The sequence below is a fragment of the Podarcis bocagei genome (genome assembly GCF_964188305.1).
Source record: "Podarcis bocagei genome assembly, chromosome: 2".
Taxonomy (NCBI): domain Eukaryota; kingdom Metazoa; phylum Chordata; class Lepidosauria; order Squamata; family Lacertidae; genus Podarcis; species Podarcis bocagei.
The window spans coordinates 34,733,645-34,751,451 of NC_138126.1; the positions used below are offsets into that span (position 1 = coordinate 34,733,645).

At 40.3% G+C, this 17,807-nt stretch overlaps 1 protein-coding gene across 15 annotated transcripts in view; it reads right to left on the reverse strand.

Annotated features, from left to right (window-relative positions):
• The window catches only part of FOXP1 (forkhead box P1), a 569,345-nt gene that overhangs the window by 251,362 nt on the left and 300,176 nt on the right, over window positions 1-17,807 (reverse strand). For 3 of the 15 annotated variants that reach the window (XM_081184128.1, XM_081184124.1, XM_081184130.1), the window contains one exon: window positions 9,372-9,495. The exons of the other annotated variants lie outside the window; for them this stretch is intronic. The gene's annotated coding sequence lies outside the window, so the exon portion shown is untranslated. The remainder of the gene's footprint in view (window positions 1-9,371; window positions 9,496-17,807) is intronic. 15 annotated transcript variants of the gene reach the window in all.

Here is a 17,807-nt window from a genome sequence, read left to right on the forward strand (position 1 = left end):
CATTAATGCTCTGTCTCCAAGTCTGCTAAAGATTCTTATTATCAAACATGCAAAAGCTGGGCTGTCCATACAGATACAAGCAGTGTCTCTGAGCAACAGCACTGGTGTAAAATTTTGTCAAAACAAAGCCCTTGACTTCTTACATTTGTGAAAGATTTCAAGCTAACAAATAAAATCAGTCTTTATTTCAGGGCAGTTAATTAAGGTTGACCAAGTCAGGCAGAAGTAAATTAACTTAGGTGATCAATTATTTATATGAAGCAGAATAAATGCCCTTAAAGAACTTGGCCCAGTCGTTTAAGGATGTGTAAATTAAACTAAACAGATTAATGTAATATATTTCTATTTCAGCCATTGCTAAAAACGGTTTAAAGCAAGTGATTAAACGGCAAGACCTAGTCACAAAGCCTCAGCCTCTGGTAAGCACACGGTAAAGCCAAAACAACATCTAACCATTTTCTCCACTGAGATAAAACTTGTTGGTGAACATTATTAGCAGTCTAGCTTCCGTTTTAAAAATATGTAGCACATTTTGTTAAACGTGTGAGGTGTACACAGCTTCAACAACTGCCATCTATGTTGGCTTTTTTTTTTTTTTGTCAGGAATACCTCTCTGTGTTTAGCTGGAATAAGTTGTAGAGGAAACTAGAGGTGCATGGCCAAAGCTAGTTCATGAAGGATTGCTAGCAGGCCCACCATGTCTCTATAGTGGCTCTGAGGAGCCTTGTAACAATCACCAACCTCCTCACTGGTAACTTCAAAAGGAAAAAAGAAACTTTCAGAAACAAACAGGTTGTACTGCCTACACATTTCCTCCCAGGAAAGATAATGCACTAATATCGGGCTTTCACCTTCAGTGACAAAAAATGATGGTGTCAGCAAGTGAATAAGGAAAAAGCGAAATGCCTTGGCTACTTGTTCTGTGTTGTTGTGCTCCATCCTATATTGCCTCCATCAGCCACTCAAGGTGGTGGCCAGTGATATATGATGATGTATGCCAGGCATAGGCAAACTCCGGCCCTCAGATGTTTGGGACTACAATTCCCATCATCCCTAGCTAACAAGACTAATGGTCAGGGATGATAGGAATTGTAGTCCCAAACATCTGGAGGGCCAGAGCTTGCCTATGCCTGATGTATGCTGTGTGTTAAACTTTAACAGTGTTGTTGTTGTTGTTCACCCACCCTTCACCTTAGGGTGCCCAGACAAGTTACAACAATTTAAAATGCAATATTAGAAACAATGAAAAAAAACCTTACAATTACAAAGAATACAATCCCACAAAATAGGGTGGTCCGCAAAAATACATATCTCACGTGTCAGACATAAGGAGGTCTGTATGTAAGGGAGCAATCTTTCAGCTATTTAGTGCCTGAATCTTTTAGGCTTTAAACACCAATATTAGCACCTTGAATTGGGCCTGGAAATGGACTAGCAACCAACCAGATGAGCTGGCAACCCACAATTTAAACTGTTAATTCAGTGAAGACTGGTTAAGCATCCACTGTGCCAGAATTTGTCTCTACCCTTCCTAGGATACAGCTGTTGCACGTGAATGTGGACAGGGTCATATTTGTCCCGTTTCTGGAGCAACATTTTGTAGGCTTTTTAATGCCATTGACATTAAATCAATTATTTCCTGGGACGTCAAACAGGGCCTAGTAACTTTGCCAAGCCACAGGTGGAAAACCACAGTCCAGAAACCAAGCCTTATGAGGAATGGCTGAAGGAGCTAGATATGTTTGGCCTGGATAAGAAGAGAGTGAGAGGAGATATGATAGGGGGTATTGTTTTGTTGTTTTTGTTTTAACTATTTACTTGTGTTTTCACCTCATATTTTATTCCGCGAACCGCCCTGAGATCTTGTGGTGAATGGTGGAATATAAATCAAATAAATAAATAAATAAATAAACAAATAAATAAAAGAGAGCCATCTTCAAATATCTAAAGGGCTGTCACATGAAATATGAAGCAAGTCCCGCCCCCCCCCCTTTGAGGGTAGGACCTGAACCAATGGCTTCAAGTTACAAAAAAGGAGATTTCAACTAAACATTCAGGGAGGAAACTTTCTGGTAGTCAGAGCTGTTCAGCAGTGAAATGGAGTATCTCAGGAGGTTGTGCACTCTCCTTCCTTGGAGTTTATTAAGCAGAGGTTGGATGGTCATCTGTCATGGATGCTTTAGTTGAGATTCCTGCATTGCAGGTGCTGAAATGGATGACCCTCTGGGTCCCTTCCAACTCTGCAATTCTATGATTCTATGAACATTTACTATAAGTGACTGGGCAAGATGACCTCTGAAGTGTCATTCTATTCATAGAATCGTACCATTAAATGAAATCTTTTGCATTTTAAAACCAGTTTTGAAATGACAGTGACTCAGTTGGAAGAGCTTTTGTATAAGGAAACAGATAATATCACAAGGTAAATACTATGTTTGTACTTATTGGGGAAAGACACATGGAAGCCTTCTTAAAGTCCTCTGCAGAAGAACTGGATATAATGATAAAGAAATGTTTGTAAAGCTATTAGAAAAGCACAATAAAAGTTCAACAGCCCAAAGCAGAGAGAAGGATAAGTGCCACACACTTCATCAGATCAGAAGCATCTGATGAAATAAGCTCTTGCTAATGCCGTTATAAATTTGTTAGTTTTTAAGATGCCAGGGGACTTGTTGTTTCCCACTTTTTCTGAAAGAAAAACGCATTTCACATTTATCCTTGTACAGAACTAGCAAGATGCCAACAGCCCAGTGCTCAGCAATCTTCTATGCATTAGCCAGGAAAATGTCAAAATACTGCTCTGCTATATTATATGCATATAATGAAAGTTTTGTTCAGTACACAGCTACAAATACATAAACCAGTATGGTGCTCAACCAGGTTATGACGATTTTTGAAACTACTGTTTTTGGTTTTAGCATGGTGAGTGGTTAAAAAAAAATATGTAGGGAATGACTGAGAAATGTGAAAAACTAAAATTTTCAAGTTAAATAATACAAAGAAAAGCCTCTGCTGGTGGTTGCTTGTTAATTTTTGTTTTTAGTGTCTCTGTGCTTAACTCTCTAATTTAATGAATGTAAATTAGTCTTTGAGACATCAATGGCTGGAGGTCATAAAACAAAGGCCGACAATACCACTTTATAGTATAAAACATAATAATAATAATAATAATAATAATAATAATAATAATAATAATAATAATAATAGGACTTTGTTACATGAGACCTCACAAAGCCAAGAACAGTGCATATTTGCTGTTACGCAAGGACCCTCCTCCTGTGCAGACTTTTCATAATTATAACAGAAAGGCGTAAATTTTCTAATGCATGGCAGCTCAAAAAGTAATCAAGAGAATGAGCCTGAGGGCTATTTTAATGTATGCAAAGCTAGTGACCCACAGTAAATGGGAGGTAGGCTTCAATGAATGCAAAGTAATGCACACATACTAAAGACCTGGTCTGATGAGGGACGGCTAAAATTAACACCCAATTAATTTCCAAATTGACAAACAAATGAAACCCATAAATCTACTTTCTCATTAATTTTCTTGTGGTATAATTTAAAGCAGTAATATGAGGGCAAAAACTGAGCATTATCCATCATAAATATCAAAAAAGATAGCACTGTAACACCATAAATTATGCATATTACCTGTTGTTAAAAATGATTAATGTATTATCAACTTTATCACACACTGTCTATGTCTAGACATATCCGAAATCTGAAATTTCATTTAGTACTTAGGGGGAAAGGGGCTCCAGAACGGATGGAATTATCAACAGCACATTTCGAGCCTGGCCCTGTGACACAAAGGTAGCTGCTTCTCATGCTGTCATTTGGGAGTTCCAGGGTTGGAATTGGACTCATCCCAAGCTTTGGGTCACTGGAGGTTGAACATATTGAAGAGGTGATGTTCACTTCCCAGGGGAACTGAAACAAATCACAGTGCACTAAGAGCATCCTTTAGTAGCTGACCCACGGACTGGCACTGGCATCTGCTTAGCAAGGGGCTAGTCACCTCCTGTGCCCTCGTGGCTGTAGGGAAAGCAGTGCTCAGTGATGTAGAGAGGTGGAGAATAAAAGGTTAAAACCAAGAACTTTGAAGGAAACCGAGACGAGACGGAAATCTAATATAATTCAGCCTGTAAGAGAGTCAAGTGTATCACCTTGACCAATTGCAGTAGACATTTCCTTGCGCTCACAGTTCCCTGCAATTTCTCCCAATTGATCCAAAACATATAATTCTTGTAAGAAGCTTTCATTTGAAATAACACTTGCCCCCAAATCTCCTTACTAGTAGCTTCAGCGGCTGCCCTCTATCCAACAACGCTTGCCTGGCACTTAATTACATATAATAGCACACCATCCCTTTTCTCATCTCTTTATGACCCAAATGGCAATGGGTGTCAACAGTACGGCTCTGGGATCTCTAAAGCTGCTGAGGGATTGATACTCAAACCCAATAAAATATAAGAGAGTTAATGGCTAATTCTCTGATGAACTTGAAACATAAGGCAAATAGCGTCCTTGAGAAGAAATTCAGGAGTCAGTACCCTGAGTTCTACAGTGATGTAAATATTTTGTGTAGTCTTCAGCAAGCTATTTAATAATGGGAAGTCCAATCCTACAAGTGCCGCTCCAACAAACATGGCATCAGAATCACAGACCTGCCCAGTTCTGCCACATTTGCAAGTGAAAGTCTCCCTAATGGACAAGGAAGAGCAGGAAAGGGACATTCTAAAACAAAGCTATTGGCTATCAGAGGCATTATTTGGGGCTATCTAGAAACTGGTGTTGAGATATCTGGATACCAAGACGTCAGCCCTTCAGAGAAAGGGAAAGAAAGATTTGCAGGAACTGCCCCCCTTCATGATTGGATATGTGTGTTCACACAAACTGTTATCATTGGGGTGGGGAGATGGAGACGAGAACAAACATACTTCTTCATCAGGGCCATCCAATACAAACGTATGAATTAGGATTTAAAACACTCACCAAAAACAAATACAGTGATACCTCAGTTCTCGAATATCTCCATTGACGAATGTTTTGGAACCTGAATGTCAAAAACCCGCAAGTAAATGCTTCCGTTTTTGAACGCGCCTTGGAAGCCGAACAGCTTCCGCTGCATGCTTTTCAATTTTCTCAACTGATTTTGCAGACCAACCTTTGCGCCTCGGTTTTCGAATGTTTCAGAAATAGAATGGTCTTCTGGAACGGATTACGTTCGAGAACTGAGGGACCACTGTAATGGTTCACAGTCCCTATTCAAAGGAACTTGCCATCTATATTTGGAAAGGAAAGAAAGGGGAGGAAAGGGGCCGACATTTAAATCACCAAGGTTATGATGAAAAGCAGTTGCACACATGAACTTTTAGTTTAGCTTGCCTGCCATGCTGCATATAAAGGGCAGACGGGAAGAAATAAAGAAGAACTCTGAAGAAAAAAACAGTTTGTAAGGGAAGGGTATGCATCAAGCACAGCACAGGTTCTGCTCTCAAGGACTGTCTGCGAGACAGAAATAAAGGTGGTATAGGTGATAGTGGGGAAATGTATAGCATTCCCTAAACAGGCAGTAGTTTTGTGACTGTTGATATAGGGCCATGTCAGTGTTAACCATAGTACTGTCAAGGCTTCCATGTATTGCATCCATGCAGATAGGACTCCACAGAGCTGAGGGCAAGGGTAACATCAGCATTCAGCTTTTTGTGGCATCTGTGTGGATATTTAGCATACAATCCAACAGTCCACTACAGAAGTTGAATCCAGTGCTTAGTTCTTTTCCTGAGATCACAACAACACATAAGTCGTTTTTCGTAGCAACCATGATTCTATGATCGGTCCACAGCAATATCACAGCAAGACTCTAACGCTCCCAGTCCCTTTTTCTATAAAGTTTAGTTCCCAACAGCAAATGTAAAAACATATTTGATAAGCACATATGTTTGTTCCTGCCACTTGAGACCTATTGGTATATATGTGAAATTAGGAATTTTTGCCCAAATGTGCACCACTTTACACTTGCTTACATTCAATTGAATTTGCCATTTTAATGCCTATTCACCCAGTTGGAGAATTCATTTTGGAGCTTTTTGCAATCACTTTTTCTTTTAATCACCTTGGAGAATTTGGTATCACCAGCAAACTTGGCTTCTTCTTCTTCTTCTTTGGCGATCACTCGTAGCAGAGTAAGATTGTCTTCCATAAACACGGTTTTAACAATGAGTCTGTAAGTGACTGTGGAGGTCAATTCTGTATCTGCACATCCTTCCACAGTGGGGACATCGGTTTCCTGGCGGAAGTTGATCACGGTGTGGATTTGCCAAGTGTGCCTTCCTCCTAGCACATTTCTCCCTTGCTACCTGAGTTCAAGTGTCTTCAAAGCCCATGACACCTTTGGTAAAGGCTGTTCTCCAACTGGAGTGCTTGCAGGCCAGTGTTTCCCAGTTGTCAGTGTTTATGCTACATATTTTTAGATTTGCCATGAGACAGTCTTTAAACCGTTTTTGTTGATCACCAGAATTACACTTTCCACTTTTAAGTTCGGAATAGAGTAGTTGCTTTGGAAGACGATCATCAGGCATCCACACAACATGACCATTCCAACGAAGTTGATGTTGAAGAATCATTGCTTCAACACTGGTGATCTTTGCTTCTTCCAATTTTTCGGCAACACCGATGGAATCTTTTGAGGAGTTGGAGATGGCATTTATAAGTGCCCCTTGTTTCACAAGCATATAGTAAAGTTGGTAGTACAATAACTTTGTAAACAAGCATTTTGGTTTCCCTGTGAATGTCCCGGTCCTCAAACACTCTGCACTTCAATCGGGAGAAAGCCGCACTCGCAGAGCTCAGGCGATGCTGAATTTCGGCATCAGTGTTGGCCCTTGTGGAAAGATAACTGCCTAGGTAGGAGAAGTGATCGACATTTTCCAACGTTACACCATTGAGTTGGATTTGTGGTGCTGCAGGGGGGTTATTTTGTACTTGTTGGTGCAGCACTTTGGTTTTTTGGATGTTGAGTGATAGGCCAAACTTTTCGTAAGCTTCTGCAAAGATATTTAGGATGGTTTGGAGGACATATATCAGCCTTAAATCATGGTCATTTAGAAGCAAGACGAAGAGCACATGTTCCAGTACTGATCCATGGTAAATCTTACTCCTCCATCGTGAGAACTGCCAATTTATTCCTACTCTCTACTTCCTATTCTTTAACCAGGACCTGCCCTCTTATTCCATGACTGCTAAGCTTACTCAAACACATTTTCAAAGTCTTAGTATATCAGATATTCACCTCTTATCTCAATGCTTGTTGACACTCTCAAAGGTCTCTGAAAAATTAGTAAGACAGTACTGACCCTTGGAGAACCCATGCTGGTCCCACTTCCACAAGATCTGGGCTTTTATATACAATACTTGGTATTTCTGACTTTCCTAACTAGCCTGTAATTTATGGGTCTCCTCTACAAAAAAGAATAGTGTTATGTTAGCCACTTTCCACTCCTCACCTGTGGAAGCTGATATGGAACAAGCAATCAGCAACTGCACATTTTAGTTCATTAAGACCTTTCAGATGGAAGCCATCCAGACCCAGAAATTTGTCAAATTTTAATTTGTCAATAAGGCCTTGAATAGTAGTTCCCAAACTCCCCTCCTTTCCTCTGACCCTAGAAAAATGCCGAGTGTCTTGGTGAACCATGTAATAATTTTTGTACTGATTGTACTGTGCTAGATGATATTTAATTTTATTTTTAGAGGCACATTATGGACCCACTGAATGAAGTTTGGAGACCACTGGTAGTCCGTGGCCACAGTTTGACAACTCATGGAATAGAACGTTGTCTCTTGTAACCATTATCTTCCTCAATCCTTCAGACTCCTATCCTGTCTCACATCTTCTGCTTGGAAGAAGATGCAAATAATTAATTTTGCTTCTCTGCAATCTCCTTTTCCTCCTTTAGCACACTTTTTGACAAGGTCCAACCACCTCCATAGCTGGTCTCCTACTGCTAATGCATTTAAAAAACCTTTGGTTGGTTTTTATGTTTTTAGCAAGGTTTTCCTGAAAATCTTTTTTTCTTTCCTTATTAACCAAACATTCATCATGCTATTGACAAGATAATGATTTTAAAACATCAGTAACCGTATGCTACAGATATTTATTCAGAAATAAGTCATACTGTGTTCAGTAGAGCTTACTCCAAAGAAAGTATGCATTGGATTGCAGTCTTAAGTAGGGTCTGCAGGATAATCATCATCATCATCATCATCATCATCATCATCATCTCTGTGGTTAAGCAATGCTTTGTTAAGCTAGGGCACCATAAAATTTAGTTTCTTATTCAATTTTCCCCCATTGTCTGCCCCAGAGAGAAGGACTGATTCATCATAGCAATGCTAGTCAATTAATGACTGCCTGGTTAGGCCACAACACTTCAAATGCGGATTCACCTCAAGCCCCATGAATGCTCTAGCAATCAAAACGAACAATATGTTTCAGATCATTATGGCGACTTAGTGAGTACCATCTATCAGGATTTTGCAAACGTTTTCTTGTCGGCTTGCCTGGATGACTAACAGGTCAATCATTTAATCTGATCCTTTAAAAACTCCTTATGCACTTACATTTTGTTTTCTTATAATTTTAATGGCAGTTCTCCCCTATAAAGTTACAGCCTCTGCATTAAACATAAAAAGCTAACATCAACTTTTCTCTAAATGTGCTCACTCTTCTATTTCCTTAGGATTCAGCGTTTATTGCTAACAGGTTGTATCTGATATTCAAATTATGTACAGTGCTTTCTGCCCTGTGACTCCACAACCACTGTTCATTTTTAAGTAGGACTGTGTAAAGTCCTGCCGCTGACCCACTGAAATCAATGAAGCATACAATGTTCTGCTACTTGGTATAAGATACCCTTAAACAACAATGGAGGAGAGGAGAAATGGGAGGGGGGACAACAAGTTCTTTACAAAACAGCAACTACTAGTACCACTTTATTTCATTAGAGCTCCTAGCACGTAAGAAGAAATATAACAATGCAAAACATCTGAAGATGTAAATACACTTTCAAACATAAGACTATTGCATACTAATACACGGCAGGCAAGCACACAAAATGATGAAAACACACCAAGAAGTCATACGTTAGCATATTAATTGGTTTGTTTATACATTGTCTGCCATCCTTACAAGAGTTTACATCAGCTCTGCTCTAAAACAAGTTTTAAAAAATTCCTTTCCTAACTTCATGGAGGACATAAGCACCAACATACTGTTAAAAGAAACATGCACACACACACACACACAAAATCCACAAACAGAAAATCACTATATATCATTCAGAAGAAGGTTCTGTTTTTGTGATTACCTTGTTCATAGCCCTATCCTTTTGTCCTAGACATTTAAAGTCCTTGTTTGATCCACACAGAATTTTCTAGTCATCAGATGTTCTATTACTGTGCTAGCCGTCTTGCAGGAGTGCTCTCTCCCTTCTGAAAAAAGCAAACAACTGGATAGATATCATTACACTAAGGAAATCTCTTGGAAAAAAACCAAACAACTTGCTAATCTTTGTAGCCCCTTCATCTAAAGTTAACGATAAGAAAAACAAACCCAAGTCAGTTTCAGCCACATTCCAGGGACAAGTTCCCCTTTTCTTCTTTATCAAAATCCTAGCTTTTAAAGCTCCCCCCCCAACTCCCCACCCCCAGCAGACCTTGCAGGCTAAACTGCTGCTCACACCCGCAAACAAAGCAATATTTGTTTAATAACTGATTGCTGCCATGGGTACAGTAAACAAGGGCCCTGGCCGTTTGTGTTTATGAACAAACACATCATCTTGCAAGAGCAATTTAACATTAACCAGGTGGAATAATCAACAGATTTCATAGGTGACACTCAGGGCAGGACAACTGTAAACAGAGGAGGGAGGAGAAAGGGGCCACTCTCAGGGAATCAAGGTTGAGGCAAATGCATTGCAGAGTAAACAGCTGGGGAGAGGTCAAGACAAACAAACTGTGATCCTCCTGACATTTGGAGGAGCAGGAAGGTTGTGTGTTACATGCATCAGCTGCTGACCACCATGAAAATCAAACCAGTTGGGGACCAGGGCGACTTGTTTATACAGTGCCAGGTTGCTTCTAAACAAGAAGTTGCAATTATCCAAATTGTGCTCTGTAGTCACTGCACTAACCAGAGAGATCAAATCAGATGCCATTCCCCCCTCCCTCACAGACGGCATGTGAAACAACAGCGCTGTTAACAGAAGGAGGGGGCAGAAACAGAAGTGCAGGTGGTTAATTGTTAAAGTTGTATTTACAGGAAAAGGCATCATTTACAGGAGAAGGGAGGGGAGGAGGAGGGAGAGGGAGAGGGAGGGAAGCGCCATATTAAATCCATTTTGCCCATGAAGTTGTTTAGATCAGTTACCAATGCCTGTTAATTAGAATGTTTTGGATTCTACTAAAAAGCCTAATCTGTTATACGCAAGAATCAAGAGCAGCATATAGCTTTTTAATGCAGTATTAAATTCAGAATAACCAATGGTATGCATATCAAAGGCAGAGACCCAACGTAAAGGTGCAGCTGTAGAAAAATGCAAAGTTGTTGGGAATTTCTAATTCCTTTTTGCGATTCCTAAGTCCATTGACCAAGAGCTTATAAATAGGCTACCATCCAACCCTACAATAATTGACAGATATTGATGCCATTAGCCAGTCTAAAAACTCCCATGCTCTTCTTTGATCAAGTGTTGATGTACTGCTTGGAAACACGTAATTTCTAGACTCTGTTGGAGCCTAAGTCAATGTTTGGGCAATTCTAGAAATGTCTGACCACAGACTCAACTCTCTTATATGATCAATGTGTCCATATTTCAAACTGCCACCTTCTGTATTGGTCTGAATTTGGCCAATATATATGTACTCAATATTTCTGTCATGTCTTTATTCTGTATATACTCTCACCAGTGTCCTCAGATTGCTGGAGAAACCCAGCTGGAGCATTAGACTAAAAATGGGGAAACCCAGGTTTAAATTTGCCCTCAGCAATGAAGCTGACTGGTGACTTTGGGTGAGACGCCACCACTCAGGAATAACCTACCTCTGAGGAGCAACCATAGTTTAGTGGTAGAGCACAAGGTTTGCATGCAGAAGGTTCCAGGCTCAATCCTCGGTTTTTCAAGATAGAGGGTTGGACTAGATGACCCTCGGGTCCCTACCAACTCTACAATTATATGAATAGGGAGGACCCATTTGATACACTAGAGAGCCACTGCCAGGCAGTGTGAACAATACAAGCTTAAAGCCTCACAAGGCATGAGGCAGTTTCTGATGTTCCTACTTGTTACTGTGATAATAAAAAGGGCTAAGCCAACTTAGCTCCATGGAGGAAAAGTAGAATATAAATGCAATTTAAATATAGATGTCCAAAATCATGCACTGCCAGAACTCCAAATCAGGCTTCTGGAATCTCTCAGCCATGCCAAGAGAAAAATCCCTTTTGTGACCTGAGGTGCCTCCATATTTGTCAGCATTTGTGGGAGGAACTCAAGTGCATACTGGAACTTTATGTGTAATGTGGATTAAAGTACTCTGTTGCAATAAATCCCCTAAAAAAGAAAAGCGAACTTTTTGCAGTTTGGAAAGCGATGGGGAAATGCATTGAAAACTGTGGGATGAACAAATGACTTAACACGAATACATCTAAACACTCTGTGAGCAAATCACAATGAATGCAGAATTAATGCTTACTGCCATATAACCACCCCGTGAACAAATCAGAATGAGTGTTCAATAGTGGACATCTACCCACCATAAGCTTTGTGCAAGTAAATCAGGATGAATGCTGAATAAACAGACCATCTGAAAGAGCTAAAACAAGGGCTAGCAAGTAGCACCAAGTATGTGGAGAATACTATGAAGCACTGCTCTGATCATAACCTGGACAGTGCTTCTTTAGAATGACACTGGCGATCAGTTTCCATAACAACTACCTGCCTGAAGCTACATCTTCAGATCAGGGTATGCTTGGGCTTAAGCCAAAGTGTAGGAGACCATTGTGGTTATTCAGCAGAGAAGGGAAAGCAGGGCAATGAAAGTTTTTAAGCATTAGCCCAGGTAAATTTGACAAAATTAAACCCTGACTGAGGCTGATTTATTCACAAAAGCCCACCCTCCAGAATGCTTGCTGTTGAGTAGGCTATATGAAGGAGACCCATCACACGCCTGACCATGACAAAACAATCACAAGTTGACATAAAAAGGAGTAGCATGACATCTGGATTGAATAACTTGGGGGGGGGGTGGACTGGTTTGCTTGTCACACTAAACCTTGGACTCACACACTCCTTAAAGGCTCTGTTTTGACAACCCCCTGAGTATCTGATTGTGAGGAAGTTAGCTCTAGCTAAGACCACAAGGAGCTCTTTCTAGATATGTGATGTGGCTCAATCCCACCTCACACAGAACTCTCACACACATCTGTGCACGTGTATATAGCCCTTTCTGATCTGCTCCAGATGTGTGGACAGTATGTATGGTTGCCACCCACACTGGCAGCATAGCACAGGGCTAGCCTATGTGAGCCCCTGACTACCCTCATGGACTGAGATGGGAACCTTGGGTTAATGGGAGAATTAATAGCAAGGAGAGTGTCTGTCCTCTTATACCATGCTTGGTAAGCTTAGGTAGCCTTTGTTGAGTGACTTTATAAAATGCTTTTTGAAAGTCTGAGTTCCCATTGTCAGCTGGATCGCTCCCATCCATATGCTCACTGACACTCAAAGGACTCTAAAGGTAAGTTAGATAGGACCTATCCTTGTAGATCTTAGGGAACAGTTACATACTTCCTTCCACAGTGTCTTCCGCAGTGAAGACAGTGTCATCCAGCTTCTCTGCAATCTCCTTTCCCTGCTTTAGCATATCTTTGACTTCCTTGTGCCCAAAGGTCCAACTGTGACCCTGGCCAGTTTCCTGCTTCAAATGTAGTCAGATAATTTTTATTGTTGGTTTTAAGCTGTGTATGTTTTTTTAATAATTTGTAGTTGTTGTTGAATCCTTTATTGCATGCATGAATTTATTCTTCCAAAAGTTTGAGTTTATATTCGTTTTCCTTCTTTGGACAAGACTTCTATTTTCTGAAGGAAGCCTTTTTGCTTCTAATATGTTCATTGACTTTACTCATTAACCATGTTGGCATCCTATTGGTTTTGATAGGACCTTTCCTGATCCATTCTACCTAAACCTCCATTATTGTGGCTTTGAATAGCTGCCAAGCATGTTAGATAGATCTGACCCTCCTGATTTGGCTTTCAACTTCCTTTTTACCAGTTCCCTTATTTTATTTTATTTTATTTTATAACTTTCCTCTTCTGAAGTCAAATGTGACTGGGCTGGACTTTCTTGGGATCTGTTCACTTAAATATGTGTTGTAAAATGGATCATGTGCAAAATATTGCACGTGCAGCCTGTTATTTCAGCATTAAGACATCTTCACATCGAAACGGAACTGCTTCTTCTGTGGTCCTTTTCCAGTACGTAAAATCACAGTTTATTCAGTGCAAAGTAAGTACTATATGATAAAAACTACAAGCATATCATTCAAATGCTTTATTGGTCAAATAGATGGATGCTTTTATTAGTTCAACCTTTTTTGTAATGGAGTGCCACTGATGACCCAGTGTTATCCTCATTCCCTGCCATTAATCACACTCCTAAGAGCTCATTTTGCTTTAAAATCTTAAGAAATTGCCATAATTTAAAGACATGGTGTCTACCTAATGGGAAATGCTTCACAGATTGTATCGTTTCTTATAACCATAGCTTTATGGCAATGCTGACCACAATGTTAAGGCATTAGAAAGATGAATAAAATATTTCAGTGCTAGAAAAGCTATCTGTAAACTTTCTTTTGTATGTGTGGTTTGCTACATCTTTACTACTTTAAAATCACAGTGCTTTGGGAATTGCAGAATTCAAACATGCATGGCTTATGTAGATTAAGACTATGAAAACATTCCCTGAGCAAATATAAAATAACAAATAAGTACATTAAAGAGGATCCCTAGTACAAACAGTGACTATAGGTTTTAAACAAATACCATACAGAGGTACATTCTTTATTCAGGGTACTGTATAATCTTTATACCTTCTCAGTTCAACTGCAGAAAACTAAGGATATTTCCTGGTTCGGAATCACTTCTCCAGCATTTTCAGCTGTGAAATTTACAGAAAGATTTAAACTAACATGATGATAATCTTAACCCATAAAGCTTGCTATTATGAAGATGCACATGGCAAAGTGTTTTGACAATGTTGACTATTATGTGAGGGAAAACATATATAAGAGAATTCCACCAAAACGTAAAAGCAAAAGTGAGGAAGGGAAAAACACTTCCATTTTTTTAAAGCATCTTTAAACACCTTGCAAAGGAAAATGTGGTGCAATTATATTATAAAGTGAATACAAAAGAGTGCTCTTTTTTCAGCTAGCTAATAAGGCATTAGTACCTACTAGCCTTATAAATATGGTGTGTAAATCACATCAAATTCAAAGTGTCTGAATTTATTATAACAAGAGCTGGAGAGAAACATTAACTTTCTGGGTTGTTGCTAAGGATTAGCTCTTGTTTACAACTCTGTATTTATAGAGCGGGGGGTGGATTGTCAAATGAAGGACAAAGATGAATACAGCTGAACAAATGCAGCCTTGATTTAGAGAAATCAGATCTCGCCATAGTCTTAAGAGGAAACATTTCTTTTTAAGGAGAAAAAGAATATGTTGATTAAGTTGCTTCCTAATGCTATGTACAACTAGCCTGCTTTATTAGGGGGGAAATATGCAAATAGACTCCACAGTTCTAGTCCAAGATACCAAATATGACAAGTGTTCAAACAGATAGCTTTTGTGAGTGATAGAAGCCAGCTTAGGAGGCTGATAATGGAATACAGAACCTTTCACCTGTATGTTGCTTCTGCAAATCCAACTTGCTCTGTAGTGACCAAAAGTTATTACAGCCTGACGGCTCATCAACAGCGTACTCGAAAGGCCGTTTGGCAGCTTGAAACTAGCTCATCACAGGAGAGGTGTCCACTTCATCAAGTCCTTTCCAAAAACAGCTGCAACCTGGTTAACTGTTTTGGTAGCAGTCAGCCTGATCCAAATAAAGTGTTTTGCCGCCAAACAGCAACCATAGGTATCTGCCTCGACCTATTAGTAAACAGGGCTTAAACACAAGCTGGATAATATCAACTACTTTGTTAAATCTGGCAAAGATGTACTTGGTTGAGTGGCTAACATGGAACAGAGTTATCAGCTCAACAAGGGAGTAGCACACTTATATTACACCTAACACTTCAGTCTGAGGCCACATCCTCATCAACAACAAACACATTACATTAACCCCAGATGTGGTGCAAATAATTTTCCTTCCATTGAAGTCACTGAAACAGTAAAAACAGCCACCTCCATGTCAAGAACCACCCTGCCTACAATGCCACAACAGAAGTCAATATATGGTATAACTCAGTGTCCAATCACACCACACCACAACTAATATGTGAGGCCACAATTCAGATGATAGGCATGAGGGATGTATCTCAGGTCATCACTTTGGTAATGTGGAACTGTGGAAAAATACTTTTCACAAAACAGACTAGCTTCAGAACACACATGGGAACGAGTGCTGACAGGAGCAGGAGTCAGGCGTAGGTCAGCAGCGAAACAATAAATCACCCAATGTCAGTGAAGTTAACCCTTTTTCCAAATAAACAAAACAGCTCACTCCTAGTGGTCACAGCAACCCTTCCCAGTAGCTCTTGCCCCAATAGAGCAGTTGCGAGGACTGAAGGTCCCTGCCTTCCCACTGCTCTCTAAAGCTCCTCGCCCCAGTTCCTTCCTCAGCAGCCTAAGGATCCTTTTCTTTTTGCTCCACCCTCAATTTCTCTGCATGTTCTGGGATACTAGTGGGGAAGGGAGCTGGTCACAGCAGGAGTGGGAGATTCCCTGACTTCTTCTGTACCTGTCTCCAGCCTTCACTTCTACCTCTGGAGTCTGGACTGCTCTCTGCCACAGACTCTTCCTGCTCTCTAAACCCTATTCCCACTTCAGCTTCTGACACCTCCTCCTCCCCTCTTAGACCACTTATCCTTGCTCCACCACCAGTCTCCTGGCTGACCTTCTTCCCCTGGGGGATCCCCAGCTGGTGCCTCCCAGCACTTATCTCTGCATCCAACCAGTCCATGAAAAGCACATTGTTAACATTTTTTTCTGCCTAGAACCTCACCTTGGAACTTCAGGTAGAAAGCCAATCACACTCAACCCCAGCAAAGTAGGGTACCAGGACAGAGCACCTCATGCAGATAAGCGAGGGAAGGAGGAATACAAACTATAATACACAACGGCTTTAATTTTCTCCCATGTCTCCCCCTGACCCCCTTGAAATATGGAGATACTGTGCCTTGCCTGAACTGTATTTGTCTAACACTCTTCACCCAGAAAAGAAGGAGGCAGTGCCCGCCCTCAGCCTGCCACACGTAAAGAAGACACATAGAGACAAAGGCCAGGCACTCCACTCCAACCACAGCCACTGTTGACCAAACTCTCATAAGACTTTTGCCTTGCAGGATCTCTATCCACGAACATGAAGTAGAACAAACAGCTACTGCCCACACACTGCTTCACTACAATCTCAAAGGGCAGAAGGGGTTTGTGTCTCTGTGGTTGCAGACTTACAGCTCCTGTTGGCAAAGTGCCTGAAAACAGAAATGCAGTGTCTAAATGCAATCAATCAATCAATAATCTGAGGTGTGCACCCTTAGAAAATAAGTTTGGAAGAGGTCACAGGTCAGCAGTAGAGCAGACCACCTATATGCATAGTGTCCCAGCTTCAATTCCCAGAATTACAGAATAGTGATACTTAAAAAGACCTCTGTCCAGGGTTTTGGAGACTTCTGCCAGTCAGAGTATACAAAACTGGGGTAGACAGAGCAACAGATTGACTCCATATTAAACACCTCTGTATGTTCATATGCAAATATATATACTAAAATTAATGTCAAAACTCTTCACTGGCTGAAGTCTTCCTCTTGCTGTGTGCGCTGCTGTATTTATTTCCACTAGCAGCAACACAGACTGAGGGTACTCTATACTTCCTTCAGTAACACAATTAAAAGTAAATGTAAGCAGTATGTGAAAACACTGATTGCATTTGGATAATAAAAAATGCATGACAGAGTATATGTCATCACTATTGTGCCCCCCCCCCATTTTTCTCCTTTTTGTTTTTGTTTTCTAGCTTTAAGTGCAGATGATGACTGATTTCTTATGGGACATCAAATTGTACACTAATCAGAAAAGAGATAATTTAATTTACTATGGACTGTAATTTCTCAGTTCGTTCTCATTGATAAATTAAATTGGACTGTTTTCCTTTTAATTCAGAAATCTTTGGGGATGTTGGCTACCAATGCAAAGCCCTGAATTATAGCCTTATAGAAACACCCTTTAAACAGCGTTGGCCATAATTGGATTGTAGTCTATCCAAACATCACATGAGCAGTGTAGGTACACTACAGCATCTATGCCACCAACAATCTGAAGTTAAATGTGTTTCCCTCAGTTTTAGTCTCAATTCAGTGTAACGTTCCCTAATTAATCTACACCTACTTCACTAATAACAAATCCAAAATTTCAAAGAAAAGATGCACACACTAAAACACAGGAAAATATTCTTGTACTTCCTTCTCTGGGTTAGAGTACAGAGATAAAAGAGTCCCTATAAACTGACAGGGAGATCCCAGTAGGG